We start from the raw sequence: 10,379 nt of genomic DNA, 5'->3' as shown, positions 1-10,379 counted from the left end.
ATGATGATCTCGTCTCGGACCTAACTTCCATTCCTCAGAAGGTGAAGAATCCGGAGAAAGTCATCATTGGTGGTGACTTCAACATCCCGTCCTGACTCGAGTGAATTCTCGAGCCGCCCCAGATCCTGAGCCAATGGAGAATCACTCTGCGCTCTGACCCGGAGTCCAACACACCACCCTACTCCTGGGGCGCCTCTGTACTTGACCACATTTTCATATCAGAAAAATATTCCATCTCCCGGCCAGTTTCGTCCATCCACTGGCCGTGTCTGATCACCTGCCCGATTTCAGTCACCTTCAAGATGCCCAGAAATTTCCCACTCTCTGGGCGTGACTCGAAATGGGAAGGTGCGTGGTCAATGTGCAGAAGTGCGCGGCTCAACTTGAGGCCCTGGAGCTATCCATCAACACCGGGGTTGTGAGCAATCCAGCTGCAGTGGCCCAAGGCATTTCGCAAGCATTTAAAGAGTCCTCTTTGGTGCAGAGGAGGAGAGGAGGACTCAAGACCCCGTGGTTCTGTCCCTACATCCAGAAGCTGAGGGGTCAAATGCTCCAAAAGTGGCAAAGTGCAAATCAAGCCAAACACCATTCAACATCGGAAACAGTATTGGAGGAGGTCCAGGCTGCCCAGAAGAACACCACCCACTTTTGCATCCCTTCACGGAACCCGAAATGAACGTGGTCTTCAAGAGCAATGAAGAGCAAAGCCCCATCAACATCTGGGACTCTCCTTTCCAACTGTCACTTCTCCGGACCCGAGCCCCTGCCACAATCCTTCAACATCTATTCAGCCTCGCCCTCCATTCTTCCTTCTTCCCACTAGAGTTGGATGGAGTCAGCTATCATCTTCATCCATAAGAAGGGGCCCAGGGACATTTCCAACACAACCATCGGACCATTGCACTGGAGAACCCCTTCTTGAATATGATGTCCCACCTTACTAGCTCTCGCTTCTTTCCGACTGCCGAGGATAAAGGGCATCATTCTTCTCTCAAGTTCCTCAATTCGGCTCTTCCGGAGAGCCACTCTAACCACCAATACGGCAGCACTCGTCCTCTAATGATATGTGCCATTCTAAACATCAGCAAACAAGTAGGAGAGTGTAGCGCGATGCTTTGTGGATTTTCCAAAAGCATTTGATAGGGCTGGACCGGAGACGCGATTAATTCCTGCAAAACTCCAAATATGGGGCAGTTCGCGTTCAAATCTGTGTCCTGGCTGCCCCAACATCTAATGCGGGACTCAGATCTTCGCATTTGATGCTGGTTAGGACCTATCCCCCTGTTATTTTACTTCGTTGTCTTCCCGCAGCGGGGACTCGCACTATGTTCTTACTTACATTTCAAGATGATTAAGATGGATCCTTCTAAAGTCGACGCTATTTCCAAATTTCCAACCCCATCCAATATTTCGGAATTGAGGAGCTTTCATTGAATGGTGAACTAATTAGCTGCGTTCTCGCCACAAATAGCATCGGTTTCAGCACCACTTCGTGGTTTATTATCGACAAAAAAAGACGGTGTGCGTGATGATCCTTCTAAAATCGACGCTATTTCCAAATTTCCAACCCCGTCCTAAATTTCGGAATTGAGCAGCTTTTATGGAATGGTGAACTGATTAGGTGCGTTCTTGCCACAAATAGCATCGATTTCAGCACCACTTCGTGGTTTATTATCGACAAAAAATCAATTTCAATGGCTCAAGGAGCATGAGGAAGCCTTTGAAAAAACCAAGAAAGAGCTGTCCTCCCCGCCAGTGCTTGTCCACTACAATCCTAAGCTCGCAACAAAGTTGTTGACAGATGCCTCAAAACTTTATGGGATAGGGTAAGCATTGACTCAAGAGCATCTAGAAGGTTGGCGGATTGTACAATGCGGCTCCCGTTACCTATCTGATGCGGAAACCCGTTACGCAACCTGTGAAATAGAGCTTCTGGCCGTTCAATGGGCAGTAAATCAGTGCAGATTGTACGTGCTTGGTCGTGATAATTTTGTTGTGGTGACAGATCACAAGCCATTGTTGGGCATTGTCAAAGGTTCTAATTTGGATTCAATTGGCAACCTCAGGTTACAACGCATACTTGAAAAATTGTCGCCTTATGTGTTCACAATGGAATGGGTTAAAGGTAAAATGCAGTGCATTGCAGATGCTCTCAGCAGAGCCCCCATGGGTCATCCCGAAGAGGATTTCGACAACACTGTTCGTGCAATTGTCACCTCAGACCTTCCCTCAACGGATGAAGACACTCAAACACTCCCAAGAACAACTGGATTCCTGAGTGGTCGGGTTCCTGAACAATTGCCTTTGGATCATCCTGCTCATCAGCATCGTAAGGAATGGGACCGTTTAAGTGTAGAGGCCACCGGATTAGTTCTTTTAGACTCATCTCGAATTGTGATACCATCCAAGGCCCGAAGATTCATGTTGGATCGCCTACACCTGGCTCATCATTGAATCACACGGACCAAAACCCGAGCACTTAGTACGGTTTATTGGCATGACTTGATGAATGAGATCGTCCAAATGGTAAACTCTCGCATAAAATGTCAGACGTACCAATCAAGTCAAGCCAAGGATCCCCTGGTCACGACGGGACAAACAAACTTCCCGTTTCAGTCCTCCAGCATGGACCTATTTGAATATGGTGGTGCCCAGTTTCTGGTATATGTGGACAGGTATTCGGGTTGGCCCCTTGTTTCTTTGTACAAGTGTTGCCCATCTTCAAAGCACGTTATTGTGACACTTCGAGGATTCTTTGCCCTTTTTGGTGTTCTGTGCTTGCTAAGGAGCGACTCGGGGCCCTCAATTCCGATCACAGGAATTCGGCGACTTTTGTAAAAAGAATTGACATTGATCACGTTGCTTCGTCAGCTCATTACCCTGCTTCAAACGGCCACGCAGAATCATCAGTAAAGGTTAGGCTATTAAGGATTTAGGCAAGAAATGTTGGAAAACGAATGGTAGTTTGGATCAAAACTAGTTCGACAAAGCCATTTTGGAGTGGCGGAATACTCCACGCGACGATGGATTGTCTCCGTCACAATGGCTATTCGGACGCAATTTGCCGACCCTATTGCCCGTTCACCCGGGCTCACTAAAAAGGATTGATAACCACCATCTAAACCAAGCGAAATCACGAAGGGCAGAGAAGGCAGATGGAACAAAGATCCGACATGATTTGACCTCCAGATCGCTCTCTCCTTTTCAAATTGGAACAGAGGTCAGAATTCAGGATCCGAAGTCAAAAATATGGAATAGACCGGGAATTGTCGAATCAATCAGAAATAATAAAAGATCTTATGTCATTGCTAGCAACGGTAAAAAATATTTGAAAAACCGTTGCTTCGTAAAAGCCACGCATAATTCGGGCAATTATAGCGATACCCATACTCTTGCAAATAAACCAGATGCGATTGAAGTCACTGCAAAGATAGCCCGTCGTAGTAAGCGTATCTGACATTCCCCAGATAGATTGCAAGCATCATGTACCAAAATAACCATGACAAACAACTCAGGAGGGGAATTGTGATGGATTTGTAAAACATGATCTCCTTTCACTTATTCAATCTGTGTGCTGCCTTCCTGAAAACGAGTTTATCACTGTTGAATAAATCAGTCTTGTTTAGATTGCCATGCGTTCATTACAGTAGTGTGGCTTCAGGTTTCGACATAAATAACTAAATTAGCTAAGCAAGGATGATAATGATGATGCCGTCTCCGTCTCCATCAATGGGGCCGTGGTCAAATTTTGAAACATGGCTCTTTTTGTCAGCTGACGCCTCGAATGGCGGACGTGCGTGTTTTACTCCTCCGACAAGAATCTTGTTTTTAATGGTTTTAAGTCAATAAAATAGTACCAACTGTGATACCAGTGGGCGGGGCCACGCCCACGAACAGTGGCCCCCCATGAATCTGTGATATGCCCTGTTCAATGCACCTCCCCTTCCAATCCTTCCTCTGCCCATATTCCCCGGCTCACGTCTTTTTCAAGACGTGAGCTTCTAGCCCTCCAACGCTCTTCCTCTTCCCAAACATCCTTTCCTTCCTTTCCCCCCCTCAGTGGCCATAGTGATATCGCGAGGAACCAGATCGGCGGCAACAGCGGAATCAGCAAGCGGGAGGGACTAGGGAATCAACGGTTGTCGGCCTGCTTCTCAACTGTCATGGACGGGCGAACATGCTGCTAGTGGCTGGTGCGGGACGTGTCTCAACAAGATCCGAGGACACGCCTTCACCTTCTTATCTGAGACGTGGGTCACCGAGGAGAAACACGAGAGTTGCTTTCCTGGCAAACAGAGCTTCGTAGTTCATGCCAGGAAGCCCGTGGGCGTGGTCGGCCCAGCAGTGGGTTGGAGCTCTATATTACCAACGCTTTGGCCACCCTTCTCTCATCCTCTCCTCATCACATAGCCGTGGATGCCCAAGGCTTTACCATCATTGGCGTCTACTATCAGCCAACCACGACTATGATGATCTCGTCTCGGACCTTACATCCATCCTTCAGAAGGTGAAGAATCCGGAGAAAGTCATCATTGGTGGTGACTTCAACATCCGTTCTGACTCGAGTGAATTCTCCGAGCCTCGCCCAGATCTGAGCCAATGGAGAATCACTCTGCGCTCTGACCCGGAGTCCCAACACACACCTACTCCTGGGGCGCCTCTGTACTTGACCACATTTTATATCAGAAATATTCCATCTCGGCCATTTCGTCATCCACTGGCCGTGTTCTGATCACCTCCCGATTTCAGTCACCTTCAAGATGCCCAGGAATTTCCATCATCTGGGCGTGACTCAAAATGGGAGGTGCGTGGTCAATGTGCAGAATGTGCGCGGCTCAACTTGAGCCCTGGAGCTATCCATCAACACACGGGTGTGTGAGCAATCCAGCTGCAGTGGCCCAAGGCATTTCGCAAGCATTTAAAGAGTCTCTTTGGTGCAGAGGAGGAGAGGAGGACTCAAGACCCCGTGGTTCTGTCCCTACCATCCAGAGCTGAGGGGTCAAATGCTCCAAAAGTGGCCAAAGTGCCAAATCAAGCCAAACACCATCAACATCGGAAACAGTATTGGAGAGGTCCAGGCTGCCCAGAAGAACACCACCCACTTTTGCATCCCTTCACGGAACCCGAGATGGACGTGGTCTTCAAGAAGATGAAGAGCAAAGCCCATCAACATCTGGGATCTCTCCTTTCCAACTGTCACTTCTCCGGACCCGAGCCCTGCCACTCCTTCAACATCTATTCCAGTCGCTCATGCTCTACTAGAAGGAAGCGAAGCTCGACGACCGCGGTTTTAGGCATTTCACCCTAGCATTTATTCCTCCTCGCCTAGTCTTTTTGGTTACCATAGAATTTTGTTGTGAAGATTTGGGTACGAGAAAATATGGAGCGATACTGACTTTGGCCGTACGCAACAATTGAGATCATCGCACTCTCAGGTATCATATTAACTCGATTAAAGAGAGCAAGCAGTGGGGAAGGTTGGACAGCACAGGCACTTCCCGAGGGAGGCCCCATTAAGACCGAGAGCCACATATTGGCGCACGGGAAACAACACTATTGTAGTGACAGACGAACAGACCCGACCATTTGACATCTCCTAGTCTAAGAGACAAGCTGGGGCGAAGTAGCATGCCTCCGCATTCATTTGCAATCTGTGCGATTCTCTTGTCGGTATTCGTGTCGCATTATTTCGAGTGAGCAAGAGTGAGTAGCGTGTGCAACGCTTTACGGCCCCCCTTCGCCTCCGCTCTCTGTCGGACTTGCCCCTCTCCGAAGACGCGATGTTTTTCAAGCACTTGGTGTGAGAACTTCGTGTTCATATACTGCCCTCCACAATTTTACGTTTCACGCGACATCTTCCTTCATGCATATTTGGTGTGTGTATTGTGTGCTTCTACTCGTCGTACACCTTCTCCTCACACGCTTCATCTCGTGCAAGGGCATGAGTACAAAAATGCCTTCGGGACGCCTTCATATTAAATCAGTGAGTGAACCACTTGAATGGACATTCAAGGTACCACCGAAGCACACCACCACACGAACTCAGAGCGTGCTGATTATGGACCACCTCTGTCATCCATCTATGTAAGTACGTGTATGTACAGTATATATATCTTATACGATTTATGTACTACGTTACAAGGCGCTTTCCGGCTTAACAGCTTTGCCAAACCAACTAAGTATCTAGGTATGCAGTGGATGCCAATTTTGAATTCTTGGTTTCTGGCAATAACTTCCATGCATTTTATAGCCAATTTGTGCAAATATGGAGAGGAGCGTTCAACTTCAGTTCTTCAAGTTCTGTTCTCTCGATTGAGACATCTAAATTTATTGGGACTGGGCCACACTTCGTCCGTCTCATTGGAAAGTCTTTTCCTCTCGCGTTCTCCGGGCAGGTATCGTCCATGTTGGAAATGAGGCCCTTTCAAATTCGAAATTTCGACACCCTTTAGAAATTCCTTTCGAAAAAAACATTGACATTGTGTTAGCTCTTCGGGAAAGTAAAAAAAACGATCTCTCGTGTCGGTCGTTGAAGTTACACCTTGCAACATGCAGTGCAATTCTCGATGATTTCGCCAGAACCCTGAAAACCCGTTTCTGGAAATCTCCGAGTTCGTTGAAGCATGTTCCGAAATGTTCCCTTGGCCCCTCCTGGGCAATTACAGAATTGAGTAATTACATTAAGAAGCAATTAAGCAAGTGGGGTTGTCAGCAGGACCTCAGGTGGGCATAGATTGCATGGCTTTCATCTTATTTCTCTAATTGTAGGGTCCGGTAAAGGTCGAGATCCATATCTCGGTGCCGAAAACGATGGTCACTTTATTTCAGACCTAAATGTCCTAAATTATGGAACGAACGATGATAATTCATCTTGATTGGACTGGCCCAATGCAAGTTCATCCCAATCGAAGATGTTCAAAGACATATGGCCATTATTATTTGTTTGCAAAGGGAAGAAGGCTTAGGAAATTGAAACTTAATTTAGTTTTTGTGGGCGTTAGTGTTTCTAGTCCACCCCAAAACCCAGTCTCAATTCACTCTACATCCGTTTGATTTCGACAAGATAAGCGAAGTGCAAGTTTCCATCTACAGAATTCCCGGTTTCCGGAGAAGCCACTCTACCACCTCGGCAGCTACTTCCCTCTATGAAATTGTGCATATCTAACATACAGCAACAAGAGGAGAGTGTACGGATGCTTTGTGGGATTTCTCCAAAGCTTTTGATAGGGTGGACCGAACGCGATTATTCCTCAAACTCCACTATGGGGAGTTCCGCGTTCAATCTGTGTCCTGCTGCCCAACATCTATGCGGACTCAGATGCTCCATTTGATCTGGTGAGGACCTATCCCCCTGTTATTTTTACTTCCGTTTGTCCTTCCGCAGGGGGATCCACTATGTTTTCTTCATTCAAGATGTTAGTGGGCTAATCTACAAAATGTCACATAAATTGACCTTCATTAATACAGGGACTCTTCTAGTGTCCTTAGATAATGGTATTAAGGCCAAACATAGCCATTCAAAATATATGGCACTTCTTTTTTGTGAAAGAAGAGCATTTCCCAAACTTCATTATGACTTTCTTTGGCGCTGTATCATTTTGATTTTATAGCAAGCCTGTTCACCTGCGTTTTAGTCTCAGAAAAAAAGACATCCCCTCTCTGAAGACCACAAGAGCAAAATGAGTGGTAAAACGAATACCCCGCGAAATGTGTAAAAACTTTCAAAACTCTAGTTTGGTCGTTATAAGCATATTAAGTAATACATGTTTATAACTTATTAAAATTCAAAGAACATCATTTCGTAAGTTAGTGAATGAAAAACGAGCCAATTGACCTCTCGAGAAACGGAAAGTAGCGCCCTCTAAGAACTGAACTTCGGGAGTCCTCTTGGCAGATACGTAGCTTTTGACGGCAGTACTTCCACACGAATGGCGAATTAAAGTGTCAAATTGTCAAGCAACGCAAGAAAAAGCCTCGGCTGACAGGACTGTCCTACATTGTATTGCTTCACAGGACATATTCTTTCTTATTCCTTTCTACAGTAACACAAAACAGGATTTGGGCAAGGCTCGCTTCGCAAATGCAGAAGCAGGGCTTCTTGGGCAATAGGCTCTACAGATATATTCAAATGATAATGCTTGCAAGGAACAACCCATAACTGCATTCTTACAACATAAAAACTCATCCATAATTCCAATGACAATATATTGGCGTCTTTTTTTGTCAACATAGGCCCCATTTCCATGATATTCAAGGACAACGGTGGAGCGTCCTCTTTTTAAGGTCTGGTTTTAGAGGACGCTCTTTTTACTCTCAACCTCAGTTAAGTGCATACTTGTTTGTTTGTAGCTAAATCTCAAGAGTCAATAATAGCCCCATGAGCAGCACCTGTTTTACAACTTTTTGGGTGTTGACTCAAGGACACTACAGCAAAGAAATGCTTTATTCTTGTCCTCACTAGAGCCACTATCATAGAAGAAAACGCGCATGAGATTTTTGGTCCCAAAATGTCGTTTCCATTGTCCTGTGGTTCTTCAGTTCACCACCAAGGCGGCTTTTTCTATGTTATGTAATTACTTCATTGTTGTAAAACGAAGCAAGAAAATGAATCAGGTGCATTTTTTCAAGACTTTGTTTCTAATACTAGGATGCAGTAAGAAACTAATAGTTTTACCGAAATATTTTTGTGTGCGTGTTATTAAATGAATTGGATTATCTGCATGACAAGTTTCATTGCCCCTTTTTGAGTTGAATTGGGCCATGTTTAGAGTTCACTTTGGCAATCCTGAATGCAAATCAAAGGTTTCTAAGTTCAGCGCACATGAGCCGAAAGCGGCGATACAAAAGGGTGACTGTATATAGTTTTGTAAGCTGTTTGAAATGATGATGGTGAAAGATTTTATATACAGTTGGAGCCTATTTTCATTACATTTGTGGTATCCTTTTTGGCTTACTTGTCTACATTTATCCATCAAACAAATGTTTCGAGTATTGATTCAAATGTGTAATCAAACTCGACCTGATTTAACCTGGTCTGACGCATAATACAGGGATGTAGCCCTGAAGGCGCGTTGGAGATTTATTAAGAATTTTGTGTCCGCCCATTAAGTAATGCCAAATTCGCATCGGTGCATGTTTTAGATGCCAATATTCTTGTTATTTGATGTTTTCAACAACGTTTCAATTTTTACTCCACTCTCAATTCCATTACATTGACATTTTTAAACAAAGGAAATGAATACGAATGATATTACACTTACTTCGACCTTAAATTGAAGCTTGGCAAATGGTAGTTTTAACAAATTTGGCATCACGTTTGCCAATCCAGGGCTAAGGTTGCGTCAATTGTGAATCTGAACCTTCCGAATCAGCTGAAGTACTATTTTTTTACGGTCGTAGAGACTGTAGAATTTAAAAAACTTGCGCCGATTTATGTTCTTGCCGAATTCAAGAATAATGAAGTAAATACACAACACAGGAAAAGCCGCCTTGGGGGTGAACTGAGAACCAGAGTACAATGGAAACGACGTTTTGCGACCAAAAATCTCATGCGCGTACTCTTCTATTACAGTCAGGGTGGGCATTCATTTTGGACACTTTTGTCCACCCCTGTCCAAAAGTGTCCAAAGTGTCAAAAGTGTGAAATAAGGGTGGATAAAGTGGACAAAAGTGTCCAAAAATGTCCAAAAATATGAACCTTTAAAACTACAAATATAAAGGATATTCTGTATGAAACCTATCCTCTACTTCAAAAATTGCTCATTGATGGTTCCAAGAGCAAGATAAGTCTTCAAAACCTTTGCCATATACCTCTAACATACCCAAAAAAGGTATTTGAAAGACAGGTTCTTAACTCTTTTTTTCTTACATTAGATTAGAAAGCAAGCAGGGAACAAAGTCTCCCTCTAGTAGAATGCAGCTGTTGCAAAGGATTCAAGAACTGAAATAGCTGAACATTATATTCTGGTTATCTGGCTTCATTTATTCAAACTTATTAATTTTTGCAAAAATTTTTACTTAAATCATTTGGTCATTTGGGATTTCTTCTTAAAAAGTACTAATATTAAAAATTGAATTTCTTACGAATTGCTTAAATCTAATAATGACATATTTTCCTATACTTATGGTTTTTCTTCCATAAGTAAGTTAATTGAGACATTGTTAGGCATATTTCTAACTTTTAAAGATGCGCTGATGTCAGGAAATGAGATTCCAATGTTTCTTAAAGAACATATATCTTAGTTTTTAGATGTATTATAAAAGAGTAATTCATGCACTCCTTATAAATATGTTATGTATATTACAATATGAGAAGTATTATTGGATATTTGATATTCAGCTCCTAAGCTTTTTTAAAATTAATTTTTTTTAATCTTTGT

This window comes from Tigriopus californicus, chromosome 12, assembly GCF_007210705.1.
Source record: "Tigriopus californicus strain San Diego chromosome 12, Tcal_SD_v2.1, whole genome shotgun sequence".
NCBI classification, from domain to species: Eukaryota; Metazoa; Arthropoda; class Copepoda; order Harpacticoida; family Harpacticidae; genus Tigriopus; species Tigriopus californicus.
This window is presented reverse-complemented; position numbering follows the sequence as displayed.